Raw genomic sequence first — 17,377 nt, 5'->3', positions numbered from 1 at the left:
AGTTATGAGAGACAAAGTGGTGTCATAATAAAAAATACTATTAAAAACTAAGAATCCACTGATTTGTGTTCAGCATTTCACACTTAATCCAATCAAGCAGGACTGAGTAAGTTCTCTTTTTAACAACCCCAACAACAACCCCTAATTAACCTCTTGGACCCCAACTGTCTCAAAAGTAAAATTCTATGGGTCCCTAAAAATAAACTGGTGCTGTTCTGCTGTCTGTTGGGGAAAAACAGATGCTCAAATCCAGACTCAGTGAAGCTGATTGTTTATCTGCTTCACCCACAATCAGCTTCAGTCTCTGGTGATCTAAACTAACTAGAGCTGCAGCTCTGCTCTGCCTCAGGGTGGCACTGTAGCAGACTGGTTCACCCAGTTGGTCCTTCATAGACTAGAAACTGTAACTTTGCCCAGATTCCTCTGAAAAACTTTACAATGTGCTGCAGCAAATCTGAAAATCTGAAAACTAGCCCAGTTTCCCAAGAATTTAGAGTAAAGAGTGACTGTTACTCATTTTTCACAATGAAGACAGAAGAGGAGACAATGAAGATTTCAGTTAATGTGTGGAAGAGTATAGAACTGCACTAAAACAGAGAATTTACAGAAGAACAGCTGATAAAACAGACGTTTACTGACACTGAAGCATCAGCTGTGCAGTGTGTTGTTCCATACACTGGTACTGATGACGTCTATGATATGTTCAGAAAACCAACCATATAGTGACATGTTGTGTAATTTATCACAATAACCCTAAATATTGTCTTATTGCTCAGAAGCCATATTATAGAAACTTCCTCCGATTAGTCCTAAGTTAAGATCTGACAGGTCAAGATAAGATTTTATACAAATGTGTGTTACAGAATCAAATCTGATCTTAATCTAGGAATTTTATCTGATCTCCAGTTAGGAAATCTTCACCTACTCAATCAGAGTCAACAATCAGCTATCATGTCTGTTTCTTAGGAACTGACCATAAACACACGGCTGAAACATAAACATGTCAGTTGCTGTTACTGATGCAAAAAAGCTCAAACGGAACTAAAGTGTGATAAACAGTAAATAGTGAATGCTGTGAGAGCGCCCCCTGTTGTTTATCAGAGCATCGCCGCTCGTCAGTTTCAGTCTCCATTTCCCAAACGCTTTAGCCAAGCGTGCTAATGTTATTCCTGCTAATTATTCACCAGCATCACTGTAATATTTCATCATCAACATTAACACTCAAAGGTAATAAAAGGGACAGTGGAGAAAAGAGAAACATCTAACAGTGAGAGCAGCGTTTCACAGTTTAAATATATGTAGCTCATTATGCTGGTAGTGAGCTATGCTGCCTGACACAGCTGCCTAAAAACCATAGAAACGGACCTTAAACAGAAGTTAGGAGCCTGTTGGGGTTTATCCTAAAGTTAGGACAGTATTTAGGAGGTTTAGTCTAGTCAGGGTGTTTGTGTGATACTGTTTTCTTATTTGGAGTTAATGATGAGATTGTGAAGTTAGGACTCTTATTCTGGAATAGCTACTGCCTTGAATTCAGTATGTCATGGTGACTAAACAGATCAGATGTCAGAGTTAAGGTGGTTTTCTAATGCAGCTCTACGTCCTTTTCTTTTCAGTGTAATAGTAGAGTGTAAAGTTGCTGTTAATCTCTCCTGCCCACTCTGGAGCAGCTGAATTAGCTGAGTAATGCTAAGTTAGTATGTTAACTTTAGGTGAAACACTAAACCAGCATGTAGCACCTGATGCTCAAGCACTCCTAAAGTTCCAGGAGGAGGTAAAACATTAAAACACACTATAAATGTCCTGACGCTGTAGGAGCAGCTGGTAGGAAGCTCTTTATTAGTATGTTGGCGAAAAGCCACCAAACCTGTACAGGAGCCTAGCATGGTCTACGTGACTATAAGCAGGTTCCTCTACTGAAAATATCAGTAATATACAACATAACAAAAATATCAGTATAACAAAAACATTGTTTATGACAATATTGATTAAAAAAACGGATCAGAATGTGTCATCCAGTGACGTCAGATCTCCATCTGATCTCCCTGAGTCTTCAGCCTGAAACACACAGTTACAGCTCACTGCAAATACACAGAGAACAGAGTTCTGTACAGTATCAAAAAGATTCTATGTCTTGTGACAATAGAGGAACTCTTTGGTGCTATAGAGAACAAATTTAAATGGTTTGTTAAAGAAGTGCCTACAACAGGCACTTCTCGTGGAGAATAAAAGATTATAAAATGGAAAAGATCTCAGAGTTCTATAAATAATAATTGTCTTTATTAAAGAACCCTTCAAGAACCCAATTTTTTAAAAATGTAGCACAGAGAGATGGTAAAGGATATACCTGTATGTATTGATTGCTGTACCTGTATGTATTGATTGACTTATGGGTATGTATTGATTGCTGTGTCTGGATGTGTTGATTACTCTACCTGTAAGTACTGATTATTGTACCCATATGTATTGATTGCTGTACCTGTATGTATTGGTTTAGCCACTGCTGTAGCTGAGAAACGCGAGTGTAAACGCCTGGTTTGTTTGGTCTGCCGCATCCCTCGCCCCAGCTGACCACCCCCGCCAGCCTCCACTGTCCATCACCCGTCTGGCACACCAGAGGACCCCCGCTGTCGCCCTGAGGGGCAGAACACATACACTGTGTGAACCAGTGAACGTGCCCTGGGGCAGGTAGCTCTCTTGCAGCTGTACCTGGAATACCTGACAAGCATCCACCCCTCCATCCATAGTCCCGGCGCAAAGCATTCTCGGAGTGAGGTAGGAGCCGTAGACCGACTGAGCGGAGCACACGGTCTGATCGATGACCTGCACCTGCGCCTGCCTCAGCTGGGGAGACACGGTACCTACTCACATGAGAAACAACAGCACTGTGTTACCACAGCGTGTGGACTAAAACGCCTACAAACAGTATATGTAGATATGACTTTAATACGTTGATCATTTGTTTATTGGCCATATGATTTTTTATGATTTATGTTTTGATTGTTTATTGAGAAAATTGCTAACAAAAATCATGGTTGGGGCTGGGCGATATGACAATATATTGTTATAGTGATAAATTGTGTCTTAGTACAATACAACATGCTTTTCTGAACATAATGTGTATCGTCAATGCTTATAGACACTAATCAACTGCTTGATTCATTATAAAGAGAGTAAAATTAGTCCTGTTTAACTGGATTTAGTGACAAACACTGAATAAAAATCACAGCGTTTGATAATTTTTAAAAAAATGTAGTACTGCTAGATAGACAGACAGACAGTCAGACGAACAGTCAGATAGATCTTTGTTGATCCTGAAGGGTAATTGCAGTGTTTCAGTAGCAAAACATATCATTTCACATAAATTTCATGGTGGTGTGGTGGGTAGCGCTGTCGCCTCACAGCAAGGAGGGCCTGGGTTCGATTTCCCGGCTGGGCAGCCGGGGTCCTCTCTGTGTGGAGTTTGCATGTTCTCCCCGTGTCTGCGTGGGTTTCCTCCGGGTTCTCCGGTTTCCTCCCACAGTCCAAAGACATGCAGTCAGGCCAATTGGACATGCTAAATTGCCCCTAGGTGTGAGTGTGTGAGTGACTGTCTGTGTCTGTCTGTCTGCCCTGTGATGGACTGGCGACCTGTCCAGGGTGTATCCTGCCTTCCGCCCGGAGACTGCTGGGATAGGCTCTGACCTGCTGTGATTTATTACATCTACTACAGGAGGACGGCATGGGCTAAAGGTGAAGTCATGATTGTTTACTGTACGTGTGTAAATGGTCTGAAAATTTTTTATCATAAGGGAGCAGTCAGTGCTCACTGTTTTACCTCCTTCTCGCGTGTAGCCCCAGCCAGTCACCCAGCAGGAGGAACCAGCCAAGAATGACTGTTTATAACCCGGCAAACACACTGGCCTCACGCCATCTACAACACACACGGCACTTTCTCAGAACTGGAGAACATAACAGTTACTGCTACATTACTGTTACAGGTGATGTTCATGCACTGAACTCAGAGGAGCACAGTCTTTAAAGTTTAAAAAGGACAAAAATGAGTCCAGAGAAACATCCAAAAGTGTGCAGACAGCCCATTTAATGAGTGAATTCAGTCATTTTAAAAGGGTACTCCACCAAATTACAAAAACTAAGATGTAAACAGAGTCGTTCAGTGTGGTTTTAGTGTGAAATGCTCTGTTCTAGAGAAACTTACTGAGTCAGAATTGTTCACAGTGGTGGTGATAGGAACCAGATGTCCACCTCTAAAACCACTGAAAACAATTCTGACTTCTCTAGAGAAACTTATTAAATGACTCTGTTCACATCTTTATTAGTTAATAATCCAGATTTTAAAAAAAAAATCAGTGTTCCTCTTTAAGCTATATTTCATAATCACAGGAAACAAGAAACAGGAACAGAAGTCCATCAATTTTCCAAAATTCTTTCCACAGTTAAATGATTAACATGGAGAGTGTTACCACAGAGTGGTTTGGTGCGAAACGTTCTCTTCTAGATAAAATAACAGAGTCAAACTGTTCACAGTGTGGTGGTGATAAGAGCCAGACATCCACCTTTAAAAGCTCCCTCACAGAAAGTTACCACGTGAAATGGTTATGAATTCACTGCCTGATGACTGAGACACTGTTTTATGATAGTTTTGAGAACTTAAACTCCATTCATGGTGGAGGGATACATGCAGGGTGCTGTGAGGCAAAATAGTCCCCAAACAAAACTTATTATTTCAGATTTTCCACTATTTTCCATAATCAACATTCCATATAAACTCAGAAGACTTGTGAAGGTTCACTGATGGTTTTGGATAGTAAATAAAATGTCTATATTTGGCGACGCCTGGTTCCCATCACCACCATTGTAAAGACATCTAAGCTGGTAAGTTTCAAAGATTAAACTATGTAAAAAATATTTTTAAATGGTGGAATTCCCCTTTAAGGTGCACCCACTGTTAGCACTGCTTGTATAATCTCCTTTAAAAAGCACTGACTAATAGAATGGGACACTCTGCAGCAGCTGCACATGAGTCTAAGGTCTCCATGCCCAATGCCAAGCATGGGCTAGGGGGGTATAAAGGCCCCCCCAGCATGAGCTCAGCATCTACTATGAATTATTCAGCATGTACTATGAATTAGTCAGTGTCTACTGTGAATTATTCAGTATTTATTATGAATTATTCAGTATTTACTATAAATTGTTTAGTAATTACTATGAATTATTTAGCATCTAGGTGGGGACAGCTAAGTGCCAAGCCAATGTGGCTAACAGTAAATGAACATCAGTGAGGACTGAATGCTGAGCAGTGAGTACCGATGCTTCTCCATTCACTGCGGTGTTTGCATTTCTGGGTAAATAAACAGTCTCAGTTGTTTGTAGCTGCTGGGAGTGAGAGTCTGTGTGAAACTTACCTCCCATCCTCATCTCCGTCTCGGTGCGCAGGAGGCCCAGGTCGTAGTCGTTGGTGTCCACAGAGAATTTGGGGTGGGGGTGTATCTGCAGGGTGTTATAGCGTTTGCCATGCGTCACAACAATCGAATCGATCAACACCTGCCAGTCCGATTCCAACATCATGTTATATCTGCCATAGAGAAACAATATCAGAGGATTAATCCTTTAAAGACATCGTCCAGATACTCACACCGTCTCTCTCTGTCTCACTCTCTCTCTCTCTGTATCTCCATACTATCTCTCTGTCTTTCTCTCTGTCTCTCTCCCTCTCTCTGTCTCTCTCTCTCTCTCTCCCTCTCTCTGTCTCTCTCTCTCTCTCTCTCTTTCTCTCTCTCTCTCTCTCTCTCTCTTTCATTCTCTCTCTCTCTTTCTCTCTCTCTCTCTCTCTCTCGCTCTCTTTCTCTCTCTCTCTCTCTCTCTCTCTCTCGCTCTCTCTCTCTCTCTCTCCCTCTCTCTCTTTGCTTACTCTACGAAGCAGTGTGCGGCGGTGATGATCCAGCGGGGGGTTATTATTGCCCCCCCACAGACATGCTGCCCCCTCCACTGCAGGCTGGCCTGCCACCCCCACTGATCCTCCACCGCCAAAGACCCCCCAACTATCCGTACCGCTTGGCCCCCTGCTCCCACCAACTCCACACAGTCTGAAACACACAAACACACATGGGGGGACATAAAGGCTGTTCATCCAACACAGAACTACACAACACGCCTCCACTTCAGAACCATTAGAACAGGTTCGGTTCTATGGTGAAGAACCCACATCCAGAGGTTTCTGGACAGTTTAGTCTGAGCAGCAGGTGTGGAAACTGTACCTGACGAGATGGTGACTGTTTGATTTACAGGAACCTTCTCTGAAGGGGAAAAGGGGGCCAACGTGCCGCTGCAGTTCCATTTGATGTCTTGCGGTTTGGATGGAAAGTAGACGTACTTCACTACAGAGGAGAAAATGATGAGACTCTTCATCAGACAGTGTCTCTGACCCTCATATCAGAAACCAGAGACGGACAAACACGCTTTTAAAATATTCACATTAAAACATTGACTTCTGTCTTGAAGGAAAGGCTGTGTAGGGTGGCTATTTTGCATATAGGCAAACATGAACAGTATAAAACTGGAGTTTCATATAGCACTGTGTCTTCTGTTGATTCCTTAAAATAACTTTGTAATTGGATGTTTTTATTATTGTTGTTGTTGTAGTTGTTGTTTGTTGTTTGTCCTGTCTCTGATATGGAGTAGTGTTTATAATACCATGTCTTGCTGAGAGTGTAGATGTATATGAGTGTACAGAGTGTGAACAGGCTGTGTGATGGACAGCGTTACAGACCTGTTATAGCAACAATGACGACACAGGTGATGAAGATGATAATCAGAGCTGAAACTATCGCCAGACGAGAGGAACACGCAGACTGAGGAGAGACACCTGAGAACAAAAAACAGAAATATTCACTTAATCCTTAATCAACTTCACTTTTATTACACACTTGTTAACTATTTCTTCAGTATCTAATATGAATTACTCAGGTTTTATTCTAAATTATTAATTAACTGCAATAAAGTATTCAGTATCTAATATAAAACTACTGTGTAAGTTCTGTAGTTATGAGAGTGACTTATTAACTACTATGACTGAATTATTTAAACACTATTAGACAGACTATTATGAATTAGTAAAGAACTACCACTAATATTTACAGTTTACTTTGAATTATTTAGTATCTACTATGAAGTATTCAGTATATAATATGAAGTATTCAGGGTCTACTATGAATTACTCAGTATTTACTATGAATTATGCAATATCTACTATGAATTATTCAGTAGCTAATTCAAATTATTCTTATTCAGTTATTCAGATTTTATTAAAGCAATAAGCAATAATTTTAGTTATTATTAATAGTAATTGACATAAACAGCTATTCTGCCAAGAAATGTAGTTCCTTTAGTGTATGGCATCATTACCACGGATCGCTGAATGAGGAGAACGTTCTATCACCCTTCACTGTATGTTGGGATCATTTCAGGATTTTTTTTCACTTTGGTCACATAACAAGGAACATATCGCTGTTGACGGGAGAAAACCTTGTATCTCCATTTTTTATGTTTTTCGGTTTTTGACATTATTTGAAAATATCTGGTGCCTTTTATACTGTATGTAAATTCTATGATAAATGTTCTAAAAGAAATGACCCAAAATAACTTGAAAAAATGTTCCGTTGATTTACATTAAAAGTAAAGTAGAATTTTTTCTTCTCCTGTTATCATTTTTGGAAATACAAGGTTTTGTTCCAACAACAGTTATATGAAAACATAGCACTGTTTAATGCAGAAACCTTCACTTTATAACTACTTTCTGGTCAACAAATCACCATTGCAAGTCTTATTTAGCACCAATCCAGCGGTGCCCTCTTCTCACACTGGGGCTGAATCTCAAATGGCTCCCTGCTCCCTACATAGTGCACTATGTAGGAATTAAAATACTGGATCCTGCAGCTCAGCAGAGCAAAATACAACTAAGAAACAGTCACTTGGTACTACATACTTGATACAAGATGCACTGCTTGACTGTAGAGGCTAGAATTTCTAAGCTTTCATATCTAGAGCCGTTTGGGATTCAGCCTGGGTTTGATGTGACTTCTGACTGAAACACAGACAGTAAGACATTCAGGTGACATTTTTAGTTTTTCATATTGCAGTTTTACAGTTACAGTTAAGTATTTTAATTCACGACCGCGAGGTGGTCATAGGTGTGCATATATCGTGGATTTTACAATGGCTTCTAACACAGCTCAGCCAATCAGATTTCAGGACCATAACTATCTGTTTATGCTCATTATTAAAGCAGGACTCAGCAGAGGAGCGTTCAGTACCTGACTGTTCCTCAGGAGTATCTTTAGAAAAAGCAGCGCCCCCTGCTGTAGCCGAATCCTCCACAGACAACAACTCTGCCTGACCGTTAGGGTGAGCCTCAATCTGCTGAGAAGGTAGGGCAGTACTTGGCATAGCAGTACTGGGCCGATTCGGCGGGGCAGTACTGGGCAGGGGGGGCAGGGGGGCTGAAGCAGTGTCAGGAGCGGGGTGATATACAGCTGTTACCTGTGGACAGGTAGAAGATGCTGGAGGGGTGAGGAGGTGGGTGGGGAAAGGAGAGAGGGAGGAGTTTGGGAAAGGCAGTGTGAGCTGCGTTAACACTGCTCCTGAGTCATGGAGACTGAGGAGGAGGGGCAGCTGAGCTATGGCAGAGGGATTCTGGGAAATGGAGTTTAGGGGTGGGGTCATAAATGCAGGTCCAGGGGCAGATAAAACAGCCAGGGGAGGGACTGTGAGTAGAGGCGGGGCCGTGGGAAGAGGTGGGGCTGTGGCAGGAGGTGGAGGTGCAAAATGAGACGGGACTGTAAGTGGAGGCGGGGCTGTGGGTGGAAGTGGTGGGGGGTGAGATGGCTGTGGAGGTGGATAGATGGTGGATAGATTTTGGGGGGATGCTGCTTCCTGGAGAAAAGACAGATGACAGGCATTAGTGCATTTAAAAACCCCTAAAGGCTAAAAATAGTAATTGCAATATTAAATATACAATCCAACATACTAACTCAAGGATATTGTAATATAACAGGTCCTGCATTACAGTGATTTTAACCTGTGACAAAATCACTAACACACACCCTAAAGTGCCTCATTACTGTAGGAAAACAGCAAAAATGTAAATTTGTAAATAAAAAATGTAAATAAAAAAATGTAAAACATGTAAAATATGACAAAATACACAAACATATAATTAATAATTTAATCCACAATTTTTATGAAAATTCCAACATATTTCAGTGTGTGAGTTGTAATCAGAGAGATTCAGAGTGGTTTGGTGTGAAATGATTCAGATCTCTTTACATTGGTGGTGATAGGAACCAGGGGTCGCCATGACTACAACACAGATATAGACAATTTATTTACCATCCAAAACCACCAGTGAACCTAAATGGGTCTTCTGAGTTTATATGGAATGTTGATGATGGAAAATAGTGGAAAATCTGAAATAATAAGTTTTGTTTGGGGACTATTTTGCCTCACAGCTCCCTGCATGTATCCCTCCACCATGAATGGAGTTTAAGTTCTCAAAACTATCATAAATCAGTGTCTCAGTCATCAGGTAGTGAATTCATAACCATTTCATGTGGTAACTTTCTGTGAGGGAGCTTTTAAAGGTGGATGTCTGGCTCCTATCACCACCACACTGTGAACAGTTTGACTCTGTTATTTTATCTAGAACAGAACGTTTCGCACCAAACCACTCTGAACGACTCTGTTTACATGTTAATCATTTAACTGTGGAAAGAAGTTTTTTGGAAAATGTATGGACTTCTGTTCCTGTTTCTTGTTTCCTGTTATTATTATGAAATATAGCTTAAAGAGGAACACTGATTTTTAAAAAAAATCTGGATTATTAGCTAATAAAGATGTGAACAGAGTCATTTAATAAGTTTCTCTAGAGAAATCAGAATTGTTTTCAGTGGTGGTGATAGTAACCAGACATCCACCTCTAAAAGTTCCCTCACAGAAAGTTACTACATGAAATGGTTATGAATTCACTGCCTGATGACTGAGACACTGTTTTATGATAGTTTTGAGAACTTAAACTCCATTCATGGTGGAGGGATACATGCAGGGCGCTGTGAGGAAAAATAGTCCCCAAAGAAAACTTGTTATTTCAGATTTTCCAATATTTTCCATCAAAGTTGTGCAGGTTCACTGGTGGTTTTGGATATAAATAAAATGTCTATATTTGTGTTGTAGTCATGGCGACCGCTGATTCCTTTCACCACCTCTGTAAAGACATCTGAACCATTTCACACCAAACCACTCTGAATCTCTCTGATTATAAAATTTTGAAAAAAAAAAAAACTCTTTATACTCTCTCAAAGTGGACCTTCACTATTCTCTGACAGGGTCTGACCCCTGGGCGATTTCTGTGTAATTGTACACTCTCCGAAATGATTGACCACTGCACACAGAGAATATGCTCAATTATTAATTTCTGAATGGTGTCCTGGTTCTACATGGAGATCAAAAGCAGGATGTTGGCTGTATTTTTCAGAATGTTCCTCCGTTTAACAGTTCAAAGACAGGAAGGCCAGTGCAGCCTATTTCAGCTCGATCTGTAGAAAAGGCTTTCACTCCAGTCCCATTGACGAACTCACCGGCTGGTACAGCTTCTCCTTACCTCAGGCAGAGCCATAATGAAAGAGTTGGCTTTGCTGCTGTTCGTCTTTTCTTCTACTCCTCAGCTCCCATATGAGACTCCAGCAGGTGAAGCTGTGAGTAAAAGCCTTCTGAAGGCAGCAGGAGCAAACAAGTGAAGTACAAAGCCATGGACGGTCAGCAGAGCTGCAGGAGGTCGCAGGGCGTCTCACTCATCACGCTCTGTTCTTTATTCCTCTTCACAGTCTTGTTTGCTCTGCCTTTTTGCCACTTCTTCCTCTCTAAACCTCCATCACTCCATCTCTACCTGCCCTCCAGGTGTCCTGGCTGGCGTGCTCAGTGGATGCGACGGCCTGACTGTAACGGATAGCTGTACGTCAGTCAGCCTAATGAAAAATGCATGCTAATGATTGTGGAGTTGGGTCAGAGTTGAGCAGTTGAGGATAATGTATACTCTGTTATGGGGTCATAGTTGAGCGCAGCGGCCTAAACACTGCACACACAGGCCAAACACCTGCTGTACATGATAAATTAGAATGAATTCCACACATTTTTCTAAATATCTGTATAATGTTGTAACTCTTTGTGGACAAACTTAATAAACCAGATGTCTTTGCAGGGATGGTAATAGAAACCAAGGGTCACCATGACTACAACACAAATATAGACATTTTTTTATTTACTGTCCAAAACCACCAGGTAACCTACACAAGTCTTCTGAGCTTATAAGGAATGATGATGGTGGAAAATAGTGGAAAATCTGGGAATTATTTTGTCTCATAGCGTCCTTCATATTATGTATCCCTTCACCATGAATGGAGTTTAAGGCCAAAATTTTCTCAAAATTATCGTAAAACGATAACGTAGTGTAAAACTGAGGCCTATTCACTATACCATACACTATTTTGGATTTCTGCTGTTTTTTAGTGGCATCCCAAAACATAGATCCAGTGCAACCAACGTAACATAACAGATAGGGGACACCTGTATTGTTTGGTTTGAAGATTCACACACAGCTTCTCTGGGTAGGATTAACAAGTGCAGCTACAAAACCAGCATCCCCACAGACCTTCAGACCTGTTACATAGGTCAGATCAGTGAATTCATAAACATTTCATGTAGTAATTTTCTGCAAGGGAGCTTTTAAAGGTGGACGTCTAGTTCCTATCACCACCACTGTGAGCAATTCTAATTGCATTTCACACAAGCCACTCTGAACCACTCTGTTTAAAAGGGCAATTGTTCAATATTTCTGCATAATGAACAGTTAAGATGTAAACAGAGCCACTGTTTAAGGATAGTTAGGAGAATTTAAACTCCATTCATGGTGGAGGGATACATGCAAGGAGTTGTGAGGCAAAGTAGTCCCCAAAGTGAACTCATTATTTCAGATTTCCCGCTATTTTCCATGGCTTTATGCAACATAAGACACCTGCTTCATAAGACACCTAGTTCAATAGCTCAGCCAGTCCCTGTAAGTGGATAATAAGCCATAGTATATAATAAACCTGCACCCTTAAAAAAAATATGTAGATGGTTCTATAAAGAACCAAAAAAGGGTTCTTCTCTTGCTACAGACAATACTCTTATGACCTCATAGCAGCAGTATAACCATTTTTGGTGCCTTATTTAAGCAATAGAACCCAACAAGGGTGATGTGCAGAGCTGCAGTAACTACAGAGGTATAATGATGAGCCACACCATGAAGGTATGGGAAAGAATTGTTGAAGCAAGGCTAAGGTGAGAGGTTCAGTTTGGTTTCATGCCCAGAAAGAGTACCACAGATGCAATTTTTGCATTGAGAGTGTTGGTAGAGAAGTACAGAGAAGGTCAGAAGGAGCTACATTGTGTCTTTGTGGATCTAGAGAAGGCATATGATAGGGTGCCAAGAGAGGAACTGTGATACTGTATGAGGAAGTCAGGTGTAGCTGAAAAGTATGTTAGGGTCATGCAGGACATGTATGAGGATAGTGAGACAGTGGTGAGGTGTGCAGTTGGAGTGACAAATGGTTTCAAGGTGAAGGTAGGGTTACATCATGGATCAGCTTTGAGCCCCTTCTTGTTTGCAATGGTGATGGAAACAAGGTTGACAGGATGACTTTATACCTCTGTAGTTACTGCAGCTCTGCACATCACCCTTGTTCGTAAAAATGGGGACCAATACACTGCTTCTCCACTCTTCAGGCATCCTCTCACTAACCAGGATTTAACAACCTGGTTAAAAAGTCCACTGCCTTCTCTCCTAAACATCTCCATACCTCCCTAGGTATGTCATCTGGACCAACTGCCTTTCCAATCTTCATCCTTTTTAAAGCTGCCCTCACTTCCACCTTACTAATTCTCTGCACTTCCTGATCCACTATCTCTCCCCCCGTTGTCCTCCTCTCTCTCTCGTTTTCCTCATTCATTAGTTCTTCAAAGTACTCCTTCCATCTACTCAACACTCTCTGTTCACTCACTAGTACATTTCCCTCTTTATCCTTTATCAGCCTAACCTGCTGTACATCCTTTCCAGCTCTATCTCTCTGTTTAGCCAAACGATACAAGTCCTTTACTCCTTCTTTACTGTCCAGCCTCTCATACAGCTCATCATAGGCCTGAGCCTTTGCCACCATTCTTTTCACTATGCGACTAGCCTCACAGTACTCCTGCCTACTTCCTTCATCTCTCTGGTTATCCCACTTTTTCTTAGCTGCCATCTTCTTCTGAATACTCTCCTGGACTTCCTCATTCCACCACCAACTTTCCTTGTCTTCTTTACTCTGACCAGACGAAACACCCAACACATTTTTGCCAGTTTCTCTCACCACCTTAGCTGTAGTTTCCCAGTCCTCAGGTAGCTCCTCACTGCCCCCAAGGGCCTGGTGCAATTTTTCCCTGAACTGCCTGCAACCATCCTCCTCCTTCAGCTTCCACCATCTAATCTTCGGCTCTGTCTTCACTCTCTTCCTCTTCTTTGTTTCTAATCTCATTCTACAGACAACCAGCCCATGCTGCCTTGCTACACTTTCCCCTGGTACCAGTGTACAATCTCCAATCTCCTTTAGGTGGCATCTCCTGCTAAGGATATAATCCACCTGTGTGCACCTCCCTCCACTCTTGTATGTCACCCCGTGTTCTTCCCTCTTCTGAAAATACGTGTTCACCACAGCGATTTCCATTCTCTTTGCAAAATCTACAACCATCTGACCTTCCGCATTTGTGTCTTTCACATCATACATACCCAGCACCACTTCATCCCCTCTGTTCCCTTCACCAACATGTCCATTGAAGTCTGCACCAATCACTAATCTCTCCTCTCTAGGGACACCATCTACCACTTCATCCATCTCACTCCAAAATTCCTCTTTCTCCTCTAACTGACAACCAACCTGTGGTGCATATGAACTGACCACATTCAAAATTACATCATCAACCTCCAACTTCAGGCTCATGATCCTGTCTGACACTCTCTTTACAGCCAGAACACTTTTCACAAGCTGTTCCTTTAGGATTATCCCTACTCCATTTCTCTTCCTCTCTACACCATGATAGAACAGTTTGAATCCACCTCCAATGTTCCTGGCCTTGCTTCCTTTCCATCTGGTCTCCTGGACACACAGAATATCTACCTTCCTTCTCTCCATCATGTCTGCAAGCTCTCTGCCTATACCAGTCATTGTCCCTATGTTCAGAGTCCTTACTCTAACCTCCACACTCCTGCCTTTCCTTCTCTCTCGCTGCCTTCTAATTCCAGCTACACTCCAGCTCCTTACACTAAATTTTCAAACTATCATCACCACTGAGCAGCTTTTCTGCCAGCAGCTGTGACAGAAGAACAGCTAATCAACCTGGAATCAGCCAGAAATGAATCCAATACTATTGGATTGCATGGTGATGACAGTTTGGGAATTTAGTGTAGTCTCATCTTCACAGTCTGACCACAATGCCTGCTGATCTTAAAAGTATCAATTTTCTGTTTGTTTGCAAAGCAAGAAGTAAAAACGTTCAAATGGCTTGAGCGTCTCCTATGGCTGTCTCAGCGGAGTGATACAGTGTTTGTGAAAAACCTGTGATGTTATGGTGAAGTACCTGCACAGTTAGAACACCTCTCAACCACTGTTGTTTAAAAAAATACACATCATTCTTCATAAATCGGAAGAGCCATTTCACTATGCAGAGAACCATTTAATTCTGCAAAGGGTTCTTTGTGTGTTCATGGTTCTATAAAGAGCCAATTTCTTTACTAAAGAACCCTTGAAGAATCTATTTAAATGTAAGATTTTAAGGTGGTTGATGACTGAAATAAGCAGATATTTTGAAACATCAGTGTACTTCGCCCTTTAATAGGTGAACCAGTGTTAGTAATTGTGTGAGATCTGAACTGATTTATCTCCAGCGCTGGTGTTTTATATCTGAAGCTCTACAGTGTCGCTCCCCAGACTGCACTTACTATGAGTGTGTGTTTATAGGTTCAGGTGTTCAGGTGTTTGTGTGCGTGACACCCTGCTGGAGAATCCTGTGTCACCCCTCTGGTGTGTCTGTTGTGTATCATGTTACAGGATTAGCAAGCGTGACGTGCTGGCAGTTGGCGTGAGAGCAGCAGAATCTCTAAGAGAACCTGTAACTGAGTACACGACAAACTAGACACACACATCACCTGTGTGCCACACACACCTGTCCAGCCTACTCACACAGGCACGCTAGTGTCTCTACAACTTAATCATTCCTAAAATGGAGCTGCACACCAACTTTACCACAACTGAAATGGTGAAGTGTCTGAGTGCAGAATTTCGGAATTTCAGAATTTCATAACAGGGCAGACTGTTTCTCTGTATTTACACACTTAAAAGTGATGGTTCTTCAGGGGTTCTTTAGTAAAGAAAACAGTTTTATATAGAACCAGTAACATTCAAAGAATGATGAATTTTTTTGCATGATTAAATGATTCTTCAGATTGTGCTATAGATGTAATTCCATATAGAACCATATCCAAACACATTCGTCATCAACCTTGAGAACCATTTCATGATGCAAAGAACCCTTTAATCATGCAAAGGGTTCTTTGAGTGCTCATGGTTGTATATAGAACCATTTTCCTTACTAAAGAATCCCTGAAGAACCATCTTTTTAAAGGGTTTAGAATGAAGATGTGAATGGAATGAAGCGATTCCTCGATTCCAAGTATTCAGTTCCAAATAGTAGGGGCTCCATAGACTAGCCAACTAATAAATCCACTAGTGGGCGCTATAAGCAGCAATCAGCTAGTAGAGTGCCTGAAAACTGCAGGGAAGAGAAAGAGAGAACAGAAATGAGCTTTTCTGCTAAACAGGAAGAACTAACTACTTTATTATAGTAAAAATATGACACAAAATTAATCCAATTCCACTGCGAACTGAAATGCAGGCCTGTAAGCCAAACCAGGCAGGTTTAAAGAACCGCGATAGGATAGGCTGATATGCAAAACATCCAATCACAGAGTGTAATTTAGCACAATGTGTGTAATGAAAATATGCTTGGAGTTCTGCTTAGCAAACACCATCGTTTACTCACTACTTACTGATGTAGACACACCGTGTCCTACTAGCATTTAGCATCAGACAGTGCACGGACCAGAGCCAGGTAACACTTTACACTGAGGGTCACAAATCTGTTGATAACTACATGCTTAAAGGTAATTAAATACTTATTTATACAAGTAAACACACCTATCAATTCATTAGCAGCTTAATAAGCTGCATTTCGTGAGTAATGAAGCTATGAACCGAGGAAAAACTAAACTGAACAGTGTCCTAAATTACTAATTACTCAGGACTTAACCAGTAATGCAATCAGTAAAGCTTAATGAGTAGTTAATTAATAAATAAGCAATGAGTATTTAAATACTTATTAGCATATAATTATTAGTAAATTTGTGACCCTTAATGTGTTACCAAAACCAGATTAAATTCTCAGTGTCTGCTTACACGCAAAGATTTTCTCCAGTCTGACTGAACATGTTCTGATTATAGATTCAGACTGAGGTGTTTATTCTCTGTACTCAATAAACTCATAAAAAATGTCTTTTTATTTTCACACTACAAGTAATCAGATTCAAAATTATTCATGTGTGTAGAGAACCATTTTGTGTAGACATTACCATGGCAACCAGCATCTCATAAATCCAGCCAGAGTGAGATGGTTGTGTTAATTGCTTTAAAATTCAGGGAAATATTATTAAAGAATGTGTGTTCATCTCTGTTTTACACCAATGTGAGAAACTTCCATCTGTGTTTAATTTGCTCTCTATGTCACGTCATTCACAGCTTGTTTGTATAAACTATTATTCTTCTATTTAATGGATTATTTACCAGGTTACCCACCTCGTTTTAGGTAAGACACACCAATTCACCAGTTCCACACTGTGAGAGGCAGATGACGTGCATCTCAGCCCCTCTTCATAGGCTCATAACTCCGGATGTGAGTCTCGTATGATCTCATAATAAGAGTGGGATGGAAAGGACGACTCTACAGATTCAGGAAGTGTTTGAACTGAATTTCTGACTTGGATCTTTACAAAGATATTAATAGAAACATAGTAAACCTGTAATTTCATGCGCTGGCGCATTTGTTGACCCCAGAGGGATAAACACAGTGCTGCACAACTGGCACAATAAACACATACAGCATCTACACACAGTAAACAAACAGCATTTACACTCATTATTACTTGCTCGTTCATCTACGAAAAACAAGTCCAGTTCGCTTCCAGTTTCGTAGATCAGGCACA

The sequence above is a fragment of the Pygocentrus nattereri genome, chromosome 24, assembly GCF_015220715.1.
Source record: "Pygocentrus nattereri isolate fPygNat1 chromosome 24, fPygNat1.pri, whole genome shotgun sequence".
Classification (NCBI taxonomy): domain Eukaryota; kingdom Metazoa; phylum Chordata; class Actinopteri; order Characiformes; family Serrasalmidae; genus Pygocentrus; species Pygocentrus nattereri.
This window is presented reverse-complemented; position numbering follows the sequence as displayed.